Source organism: Stomoxys calcitrans, chromosome 2, assembly GCF_963082655.1.
Source record: "Stomoxys calcitrans chromosome 2, idStoCalc2.1, whole genome shotgun sequence".
Taxonomy (NCBI): Eukaryota; Metazoa; Arthropoda; class Insecta; order Diptera; family Muscidae; genus Stomoxys; species Stomoxys calcitrans.
In genome coordinates this window covers 197,028,466-197,040,967 of record NC_081553.1, presented here as the reverse complement: position 1 = coordinate 197,040,967, position 12,502 = coordinate 197,028,466, and the positions used below count along the sequence as shown (strand labels likewise).

Below are 12,502 nucleotides of genomic sequence, written 5' to 3'. Positions count from 1 at the left end.
GTCGCTCAAGAAAAGGTGCGATAGTGTTATCCACACTTAAAGTCGAGTGCGTGGCACTGCTGCCAGCGGCACATTCTTGGATTGACGGAACCCTAGCATTGTCATCTGTACGATCATGTTACAAGGATTGATCAAAGCTCGAGGACAGAGTGGGCCTAGAGGTCTACATTCAGAACCCAGGGATTGAGATCCTGTCCTGCAGGCGGAGATCCGGGCGATCACGGAATGCGTGAGGTGATGTGGTGTTAACGCGAGGACGTAGAGTATGAACATCTTTACGGACAGTAAACAGCCTATAAGGGCAACAACAACCAGGACGGTAAGATCACGAACAGTGTTGGAATGTAAGAAGGAGATTAACGCCTTCTCTGAGGAAGGCACGATCCGCATCGTTTGGGTGACGGGCCAAAGCGAAGTAACTGGGAATGAGACAGCAGACGATTTGGCATTGAAGGCCAGAGAACTGCCGTCAATAAACTTGGTTAACCCGAAACCTTTCGAGTCAACGCAGTCCGAGTTAAGGGCGTGGGCGACAAATGCGCACGCAACCTTGTGGAACAGCAATACAGTCGGTAGGACGACGAAGTTCCTATGGGGAGATCCAGATCGTGAGAAGACGAAGCTATTACCTAAAGGAAGTAAGAAGGAGGTCTGTATAGCTTGTCATAACACGACATATAGGACTACTAGCTCACTTATGTAAAATCGGTGAGGCAAGTGATAGCATGTGTAGGTTATGCGGGGAAGATGATGAGACGTTGGAGCATTTTCCATGTCATTGCTCGGCTTTCGCCTCGAACAGATACCGGCACTTAAGTGGGTACATAATACCAGACATGAACCAACATAGGGGCTTCTTCGAGGTTACTTTTTCAGCATTCAGAGCGCTCAACAAGCCGGTTACTGGCTAAGGTGTATGTCCATAGTGGCATGGGGCGGATTAATATCCGCATCCTCTTTTCAACCTAACCTAACTTATCCACTAGGAGGTAAATGATCTGCGTCTGTTTCTGGTGGAGGGCAAGATATAGAGCCCGGTAGTAGGCTTACAATGGACTCGAAAGACCTAACTGCTGCGGTTACCACTAGCTGAGAAACCCGTGGTCTGCAGGGGCTTTTGAAGAGAACACCAGGTTCGAAACTTGAGGACAAGGCTGAACCTGTTTTATGTTCGCATGCCTATAATTTGCCTAGGCCATCGGCATTTTCTGGCAAATCAATACGCTCTTTAAGAGGTTAGAATAATAAAAGGCGCATTCTTCTCAGGTTTATTGAGAGGCTTGGTGCGATTGATTCTAAAACTCTCACCGATTAGAAGAGATGCTCTCTTAATTGGGCTCTGAGATACGCTGCATAGGCTAGCCTTAAAGCTACACGTATAAGCCAGGCTACAGGTAAATGGTGGCATGCTATGTACGTGCTAAGCTCTGGCTGCCCCGTAGACTTCAACATGTGTAAAGAGGTGTATCCTTCGGCTCCAACAAGTTTCAATTGAAAGTGAATAGATGGGGTGAGTTAGGAAACGACTCAGCAGTTGTTGCGAAACACTTGTCTGGTCAGTCGCTTTGGAGTTGGATCAGATTGCACTTCCTCACATTGTCAAAAGCGCCCTCAATCGATATGTGCATGCTAGTTGGATGTAAGCAATTCGCGGGGTGTTTTGCTCTTTTTCAAAGTGTCAGCTATGCGCTCCATAGCTATGCATAGTCTAGAGTAGAAAATGTGTAGGACTTATAGTCCCTGGTAGCCGAGTACATAGAGGTCTCTAGAGAGCGCAATTCTTATTCGATTTGTCTGAAATATTGTACTATGATGTTTTCTATGACATTTAACAGATGTGTCAAGTATGGTCTGAATCGTTCCAAAACCTGATATAGCTCCCATATAAACCGATCTCCCGATTTTCTTCTTGAGCCTCTAGAGGACGTAATGCTAGTCGGATTTGGCTTTAATTATGGATCGCATTTGTCAAGTTCCTTGCCTGGTATCTCTCTATAGGCAAACAAAGTATAATGGCAGGAAGGATTTTTTTGTGACTCTCGATATTACTGGTGAATTTCATAGAAATCGGTTCAGATTTAGATATAGCTGCCATATATGTATATCGCCCGATTTTCACTTCTAAAGCCACTGTAAGCGCATTTATTGACCCATCTTGCCAAAATTTTGTATAACGCTTTCCTCTACAACTACAACAATATCTAGGAAATTTGCTCGAAATCGTTTCAGATTTAGATATAGCTCCCATATATATTGGGTTGCCCAAAAAGTAATTGCGAATTTTTCATATAGTCGGCGTTGACAAATTTTTTTACAGCTTGTGACTCTGTAATTGCATTCTTTCTTCTGTCAGTTATCAGCTGTTACTTTTAGCTTGCTTTAGAAAAAAAGTGTAAAAAAAGTATATTTGATTAAAGTTCATTCTAAGTTTTATTAAAAATGCATTTACTTTCTTTTAAGAAATCCGCAATTACTTTTTGGGCAACCCAATATGTTCCTCCGATTTTGAGAAAGATTGCAATGAAGTACTCATTTGTTAACCGATTCTCTCGAAATTTGGCTGAAAGGATTTTCTTATGACTCTTAATATTATTGGTGAACTTCATAGAAATCGGTTCAGATTGAGATATAGCTGCCATTTATATATATCGCCCGATTTTAACTTCCAGAGCCACTGCCAGCGTATTTATTGAACAATCTTGATAAAATTATGCACAACGCTTTCCTCGATGCCGATCACAATTTTTAGGAAGTTTGCTTGAAATCGGTTCAGATTTAGATATAGCTCCCATATATATGTTCGTCCGATTTTGAGAAATATTGCAATAAAGTGCTCATTTGTTAACCGATTCTCTCGAAATTTGGCAGGATTGATTTTTTCTTGACTCTAAACATTACTGGTGAATTTCATAGAAATCGGTTCAGATTTAGATATAGCTGCCATGTATGTATATCGCCCGATTTTCACTTCTAGAGCCACTTTAGGCGCATTTATTGACCAATCTTGCCAAAATTTTGTATAACGTTTTAGTCTACGACTACTACACAATATCTAGGAAGTTTGCTCGATATCGGTTCAGATTTGGATATAGCTCCCATATATATGTTCGTCAGATTTTTGAGAAATATTGCAATAAAGTGCTTATTTGTAAAACGATTCTCTCGAAATTTGGCAAGAAGGATTTTCTTATAACTTTCGACATTACTGGTGAATTTCATAGAAATCGGTTCAGATTTAGATAGAGCTGCCATATATGTATATCGCCCGATTTTCACTTCTAGAGCCACTGCAGGCGCATTTATTGAAGAATCTTGCCAAAATTGTGCATAACGCTTTCCCCGATGCCTACCACAATATCTGAGAAGTTTGCTCGGAATCGGTTTAGATCGCCCATATATAGATTTTCGTCAGATTTTGGGTTATTTGCAATTATGTTGTCATTTGTCAACCGTAGTTATTATAGTTTGAACATTTTTGCTCGAAATGTGATACGGATTATTTATTAACCCATCTTAAAACATCCAGCGAGGTACATGAACATTGTTTCAGAATAAGAGATTACTCCCACTTTGTACTTATAGGCTAGGTGTAGGGTATTATAAAGTTGGCACTGCCCGACTTTTGCCTTTCCTTATTTGTTTGCAATCTTACCCTTGTATTACAATTTCAAAGTTATTTCAAACATTTTCCCAGTTAATGTTCTTGATAATCATGCATGAATTTCAAATGGCCCAATTTGATGAGCCTTTCTTTTAATTAGTTAAATTATTCTACAGTTTCCTTATAAGACCGCATGACTTCCCAGAATACCAACTCCCCCCTCCTCAAATATCATTGTTAACTTTCATGTAGGATGTTAATAATACCCGTCTAATTGAAAAGCGGATATTAATTATATCACACATCAACGCCATAGGTTTGTATTTTTGTTTTGTGAAATTAAGTAAAATATGAAATCGTGACCTTAGGTCAATTAGCACTCTTAGAGTTGTACAAATGTCTCCCAGAAATCCCATATTCAAGAGGCCATAGCTAACTAAAGAGATAGAGTTGAGCTGCTTGACAGCATTATATCCGTGTCCTTGGGGTTATTTAGCATTTGGAAAATGTGTTTTGCCCCTAATTACAAATTTCACATACAAAAGATTCGTGAATGATTAAGTCGCTATTGTGACACTTATGAGATTTCCTACGTGGCTACGTGATTAGTGCTACTTAGTGGGTGGAAATTTACAATACCACAATTTACACTCCATGGCTGTCATGGTTGAGACTTAAGGTTTTCAAGGTGGAAAAGCCAAAGTAATTGTAGTTGGTTTTGTGTTGTGTGATTTTTTTTCTTTACTCAAAAACATCTTGTAATTACAGTAAAAAGTGAAATTTTCTAATGGAAGTTGTGCCTCAAACACATGTGACATTCTTTAAGACTGTTGGTATGTTTAGCACAAAGACTATGAAGATAGCAACAGCAGCAGGTCATGTTATTATAACACTTCAAAGTTGTTACGGTACATTTGTTTGGCAAAAATGAAGCTTGAACTAAATTTTTCTCTGAGTGTACCTTGCAGTGACATTGTTTCCCTAATCACCTACATATGTTAGAGATATGTAGCTGTAAAAAATTACATTGGTTTTCTGAAAATCCACCATTAGTGAACAATTAGTCGGCCCTGTAGATAAACATTAGAACACAAGTCGCAAAAAAATATGATTTTGTTTTTAAATGAAGAACAAAAATGTTTTACATTCATATAAAATAAATACATTGCTCTGACCCCTCAAGTGGCTCGAGGGAGATCTCTGAACAAGCCACTCCAAAAAAAAAACCAACTGAAGCAGCAGCAGGCTAGCCATAATTCCAATGTAGAAGCTGCAGCAGCGGCATGTATACTGGGTTGAATGATGAATGAATGGAATGGTTATGGTATGGCATGAAGTATACTTTAAGGCGTTTGTTTTGTCTTTATTTTCTTGAGAGTTGTCATAAGAAAAACAAAAAACAAAAAAGAAAACAACAATGATTATGGATGTAGTACATGATATCAAGTGCCAAACTGCCGACTATTGAGTGAGCCTACCCAGTGTCCTATCGGGCTGCAGCACCGTAGAAGCTAAGGCTAATAATGTAAATGCCCATGGGTCCATTCACTATGTTGACATTTGTCCAAACAAACAAACCTCTCTTACTTACATGTGTACACACACACACACACACACACGTTTTCATGTTTATATGTCAATTCGCTTTTTTTTATATTCCATTCACATGTGCGGACAACTTAGGCATTGTTATTGTTATTATTCTTTAAAATGCTCATAAGAGAGTGGGTGTGTATTAGGCTGTCATGGAATTCTCTTCCGAAAACCTCAAAACTATGTAAGGTTAAGTCCTGTTATTATGACAATCAGCCTTAAGATGCACTAAGACAGTTTAGTCCATTGAGATACCACAAGAATTAGGGAGAAAATATTGCCTTCTAGATTGCCTATTGTTAAACATGCCTGACCGCACTTGAAAGCCTTACTACTTGCGAATACACTTAATCAGACAAACCTTCATCCGCCTTAACATTCTCATAGTTTCTGCAGAAATCATTACTTGCTACCTGAAGTCGATCAGCATGCTTGCTAATCCGACAGTGACCTGTCATGACGCACGATGAAAGACAGACTTCTTTTCCACTCAAACAACACAACAGAGCCGTAGATATCTTTATGTTTGGATTGGGAAATCTTGAAGCTTTCATGGATCTCAATATGTGACCATTTGCCATCTGTTGCATTCTGAACATTATCTCGAATATTAACTTATAAAAGAGGAAATTTTATAACCGAGTCCGAACGGCGTGCCGCAGTGCCACACCTCTTTGGCGAGAAGTTTTTACATGGCAAAGTACCTCCCAAATGTCGCAAACATTAGGAGAGGATAACCACCGCTGAACAATTTTTCTGATATTTTTGCCAGGATTCGAACCCAAGCGTTCAGTGTCATAGGCGTACATGCCAACATCTGCGCTACGGTGGCCTGCACTAACGTCTGACCAAGGATATGGTAGCCCCAATCCGCTCCATAAAGTACACCGAAAGAAAAATTGGCATCTCATGACCCACATGCACACATCCAATTCTTATGATTCGACTGAGTATGAACGATAGTTGGATTTTTGAATTGCCATCCACCAGACCACAACACCATATAGCATTGTAGGTTTGCAATGCCGCATATGTTACAGCCAATGCATAACACGCGGTTTAAGTCTCCCAACGATGACGTGTTACTGATATGAGGTAAGTTTCTATCAACGAGCAGCAAGATGATGTGAAGGTTATTTAGATAATGTCGGGATGGACTACAAGGAATGGCTTGAGGACGAAACCAAGGAAGACGAAGATGTTGCTTTAAGTTAATGTTGCATTAAGTTTTGTTTGTGGTGGAGGGGGGATATTTTGTATTTTTGTATTTGTTTTTTTTTTTTGGAATTGCTTGCGGTGCCATTAACTGTTGCCTTGGGATTTTTGTTTTCTTTCAACAGTTATAAGACATTCGTCAAGAAATCGGTCCGAAATCGGACTGATTCATAGGCAAAATCGTACGCATTTTGTAAGAAATCGATCCGAAAGCGTCTACGAATTCGGTACGACGTAAAATTTCCCATTCAAATTTCCCTGGAACTTTGCTTCGACATCGGTCCGATATATTGGGTTGCCCAAAAAGTAATTGCGGATTTTTTAAAAGAAAGTAAATGCATTTTCAATAAAACTTAGAATGAACTTTAATCAAATTTACTTTTTTACACTTTTTTTTCTAAAGCAAGCTAAAAGTAACAGCTTATAACTGACAGAAGAAAGAATGCAATTACAGAGTCACAAGCTGTGAAACAATTTGTCAACGCCGACTATATGAAAAATCCGCAATTACTTTTTGGGCAACCCAATATATGGCGGTAAATATATCAGGTTTCCCTTAGCCGTGTCGTTCCGACAACATGACAACCACTTCTCTCGTTTTTAGTTACGATGCCGGTAAGACATCGGATCCGATATCGGATGATTAATCCGATTGTCGGACTGATGTCGGACTGATGTCGGACCGAAATCGGAAAATTTTGTTAGTTGGGAAAAAACATTAACAATGGGGAATGTCTTCAATACATATGCGGTATTGGCCGGTAAGGACCGTACCTGTCATGAGTGTTAGAAGTCATATCAAAATACCACCGCCAAAATTTCAGGCAAAGCGTGTACAAATTGCGCCCTCCAGGGGCTCAAAGTGTCAAATTGGGAGATCTGTTAATATGGCAGCTATATCAGGTTATCAACCGATTATCAATCAGTTGCTGGAGGTCATACCATAACGACATATATAGAATTTCAACCAAATTGGATAAGAATTGTGTCCTCTGGAGGCTCAAGAAGTCTGATCGGGAGATCGGTTTATATGGTGGCTATAATAGGTTATGAACTGATTCAGATCATACTTGGCACAGTTGTTGAAATTCATTCCTCAACGATATGTGCAAAATTTCAACTAAATCGGATAAGAATTGTGCACTCTAGAAGCTTAAGAAGTCTAATCGGGAGATCGGTTTATATGGCAGCTATATCAGGTTATGAACTGATTTGAACCATAGTCAACACAGTTGTTGGAAGTGACACCAAAACACCACGTGCAAAATTTCAGCCTGGAGGCTCAAGAAGTCAAGACCCAAGATCGGTTTATATGGCAGCTCTATCAAAACATGGACCGATTTGGCCCATTTATAATCGAGGTGTTACAAAGGGAATGACGAAATAAGTATACCCCCATCCTATGGTGGAGGGAGCACAAATGAAAATTTGGCAGCACGAACAATTTTTCGAAACTCCGAGGTGACCAAATTTAGGAGCCTGCAAAGAGGCGCCCGGACCACCTGGGGCCTTGAAATCTTGCGCACGATCTCGCTAACACCTCAGTTCTAATCATTCCAAATTTCAATGAGATATCTCTACCCGTTCTAACACGGCATATTTTTTATTAATTTTTTCGATTTTCTTCCACTGTGCGGCGTGCCGCATAGCGACACCACTTAGCAGAGAAGTTTTAACATGGCAGAACACCTCACAAATGACGCCAGCATTAGTTAGGGGATAACTAAGCTTTCGGCGTCTTAGGCGGACATGACAACCTCTGCGCCACAGTGGCCTCAAACTTTTTAGGTATAACATAAATATTTATGCGTTTATATAAATATTTTTAATTGTTTTTATTAACCTTCCAAGTTTTGGCTGGGAAACACATTTTTTGTCGCAACATTGACCATCTGGTATAATATGAGATGCCATTTGAATCATTCATAAATGCATAACCTATGAGATTTCTTGTTGTGGTTTGTAGGCATATTATAAAGGCAAAGTTAATAACAATATCCTATCCATGGTTACATTTATATGCTTCATACCACATCGCATTCAAGGACAATGATTTACTTCCCATAGAGCAGGTAGGTAGATGGCAGGATTTAGTGATTTTAGCTTTTTGTTTCCTTTCACTTTGTAAAGACATATTTTATCATAATTTTATGTGTTGCAGGAAAAATATAAATATTTACTTGATGTGTTTTTATAAGGAATAAAAAGGTCTGGCAAAATGGCCAAAAGAAAAGGAAAGAGACACAGTAGCAACACAACAACACCAGGAAATCAATAAAAAATTAAGAAAAACACTAATTAAATTGAGTGCTTTATTTAAGGTATTTTAAAAAAGAAAACCTAGTTTTAATTTCATGAAAATTGTTTCAGTTCCTATAAATTCCAAGATGGTAAAATTCTTTGGAAAATCATATTGTAACACAATCACTGGTTACCATTTAACAATATTTAAATTTTTTTTAAGTATATGGGAATGCCATTTTACTTAAAAATTCGTTTCAAGGAGAAGTTTTCAATTATGTTAAAATCCAGACCCGAGAGATATGAGTGAGAATCCCCCTGCCGGAATAATAGGTGATTGTAATAGTTCTTCACTGCACTACCTTGTCTTTTAAACTACGAATCCAGGCTACCCGTCGCACAATGGGAGAACATAAAAAAAGCAGTAAAAACAAGTAAAAGGGTGCTGAGTTCGGCCGGACCGAATCTTATATACCCCCCCCCCCCATGGATCGCATTTGTCAAGTTCTTTGGCCGATATCCTTTTGTAGACATACAAAGGATAATGGATAAGAGTTGCTATGCTATTTCCGCTATACCAAGTTATGAACCGATTGGGGCCATACGTGGTCTGGCTTTTGGAGACCAAAGTGGAATTCATTGTGTATAATTTCAGCAAAATCGGATAAAAATTGCGCCCTCTAGAGGTTTAAGAAGTATAATCGGGAGATCGGATTATATTGGAACTATATATGTTTGTGAACCGATTTGGGCTATACCTGGCGCAGTTATTGATAGTAAAACCAAAACGCTTTATGCAAAATTTCAGCCAAATCGGATAATAATTGCGCCCTCTAGAGTCTTACGAAGTCAAGATCCGAGATCGGATTATATGGGAGCTACGCAATTGCTACAAGCAAACACTTCATGCAAAATTTCAGCCAAATTGGAAAATAATGGGGCCCTCTAGCGGTTCAAGTCAATATTCGTGATTATTTGGTTTATATGGGAGCTTAATCAGATAATGAACCGATTTAAGCCATACTTGGCACAGCTGTTGGTGGTCAGACCAAAACACTTCAATGCCAAATTTCAGCCAAATCGGATAATTGCGCCCCTTTGGGAGCTCATGAAGTTAAGATCCGAGATCGGTTTATATGGGAGCTATATCAGGTCATGAGCCGATTTGAGCCGTACTTACTTTGGCTGTTGGAGATCAAAATGGAATTCATTGTGTAAAATTTTAGACAAATCGGATAATAATTGCGCCCTCTAGCGGCTCATGAAGTCAAGATCCGAAATCGGTTTATATGGAAGCTATATCAGGTTATGAACCGATTTGAGCCATACTTGGCATAGCTGTTGCTGGTCAAATCAAACCACTTCATGTAAAATTTCAGCCATATCCAATAATAACTGCGCCCTCTAGCGGCGCATGGAGTCAAGATCCGATATCGGTTTTATGGCAGCTATACGAAAACTTGGACCGATATGACCCATTTACAATCCCAATCGACCTGCACTAATAAGAAATATTTATGCACAGCTGTTGGTGGTCTAACCAAAACACTTCATGTAAAATGGCAGCCATATCGGATTATAATTGCGCCCTCCAGCGGCTCATGAAGTCAAGATCCGAGATCGGTTTATGTCGGAGCTATATTATGAACCGATTTGGACCATATTTGGCAGAGTTGTAGAAAGTCAAAATAAAACACTTGGTGCACAATTTCAGCTAAATCGAGCTTAAGAGCTGAGGTGTTAACGAAATCGTGAGAAGACTTTTTGTTAGGAATTTTTGAGCGCTACCCAGCAAATCCATTGGAAATCGGACCACAAACGAAGATTTGGCAGCCCCAACAAATTTTCCAAAAACCGAAGTGACCAATTTTAGGAGCCTGCAAATGGCGCCTGAACAACCTAGTGCCTTGAAATTTTGCACACGATCTCGCTAAGACCTCAGCTTTAACCATTCTAAATTTTTATAAGTAAAAGCGTGTTAAGTTCAGTCGGTCCGTATCTTGGGAACCCGACACCATGGATTCTGCTTAGAATGGAAGTGGTGGAATGGATATAAGGTCATTACGACGATTGGCATTAATATCTTCTCAGACAGCCAGGCAGTCATTAAATCCCTGGAGCACATATTTCTGAACACAAAAACCGCTCTCGACTGTCGCAGATCTCTCAACGAGATGGCTGAACAGTTTAAAATTTACCTGTTCTGAGCGCCGGGCCACAGAGCTATCCCATGGAATGGTAAAGTGGACGAGCTTGCGAGACTAGGAATTGCCCTACACATTCCAGGGATACTGGAATCTATGGGTATGCCTCTAGCGACATGTAAGCTAAGTTTTTAGGACCAGGCCCGAAGGGCAATGAATGATAGATGGTCACAAAGAGAGGCCTGTGAGCATTCCATAACTATGTGGCCTAATCTAGACTGGAAGAGGTCTACCGCTTTGTTGTCATTGGCTAGAACAGACATCTCAGTTATTGTGTCCGTCATGTCTGTCTAATCGAAAAACATGCGGACAGACTGAAGGTTGCCAGCACCGTCTTATGCGGAAGCTGTGAAGACATCGAAGAAGAAGAGACTAAAGAACACCTTCTGTGTGTGTCACGCACTAGCAGTCAGAAGGAGTTCCACTTAAGATTCTCATTTCTTTGAGAAATCAGCGGATGTCAACATTCAGATTCCGCGGATGTCAACATTCGCAAGTTGTTGGGTTTTTTAAAGCGATCTGTATGGTTCAATGGTAGAAACTGGAAGGCATCTTCCTTCTTCTGCTGCTGTGGTATCACAATGGACGAAAACGTCTTAGTGAGTCTGATGGCAGACTGCCACTTAAACCTAACCTAACCTAAGCTTGACTTGAAGAGGACTGCTGCTTTGCTGTCATTGGCTAGAACAGACGTCTCAGTCATTGTGTCCGTCCTGACTGGTCACTGTCTAATCGGAAAACACTCTTTTGCAGAAGCTGTGAGGACATCGAAGAAGAAAAGACTATAGAACACCTTCTGTGCGTGTGTCCCGCACTAACAGTCAGAAGGAGTTCCACTTTAGATTCTGATTTCTTTGAGAACCTGTCTGAGTCGGCAGATGTGAACATTCGCAAGTTGTTGGGCTTTTTAAAGCAATCTGGATGATTCAATGGTAAGAACTAGATGGCATCTTCCTTCTTCTGTTCCTGAGGTATCACAATGGACAAAAACGTCTAAGTGAGTCTGATGGCAGACTGCCACTTAAACCTAACCTAACCCAACCTTCGGCTACGAAATGCAACAACTATGACAAGTACGGTCGAAATCGGTCTTTAACCTTATATAGCTCCCATATAAGCCGATCTCACGATTATCCATGTTCGGTTCCTAGAAGCTTTAATTTTTGCCTGGTTGTATTGGAGGCCACCGTAGCGCAGAGGTTAGCATGTCTGCCTATGACGCTGAACGCCTGGGATCGAATCCTGGCGAGACCATCAGAAACATTTTCGGCGGTGGTTTTCCGTCCTAATGCTGTCAACATTTGTGAGGTACTATGCCATGTAAAACTTTGCTCCAAAGAGGTGTTGCACTGCGGCACGACTTTCAGACTCGGCTATAAAAAGGAGGCCTCTTATCATTGAGATTAAACTTGAATCGGACTGCACTCATTGATATGTGAGAAGTTTGCCCCTGTTCCTTAGTGGAATGTTAATGGGCAAATTTTGCATTTTTGTGTTGAGCAAATTGTTACCAGAACTCGTAGTGCTGGGTTCCCAAGATTTGGCCCAGCTGAACTTAGCACATTCCTTAGTTGTTTTAGTTTCTGTTTATAGTATCTTTATTTCTTTAAAATCTATTTCCCTTTTCTATAATGCCTTCATGTTAAAA

At 40.0% G+C, this 12,502-nt stretch overlaps 1 protein-coding gene across 2 annotated transcripts in view; it reads right to left on the bottom strand.

Moving 5' to 3' along the window:
* The window catches only part of LOC106081794 (tachykinins), an 89,517-nt gene that overhangs the window by 66,018 nt on the left and 10,997 nt on the right, over window positions 1-12,502 (bottom strand). The window lies entirely within an intron of this gene.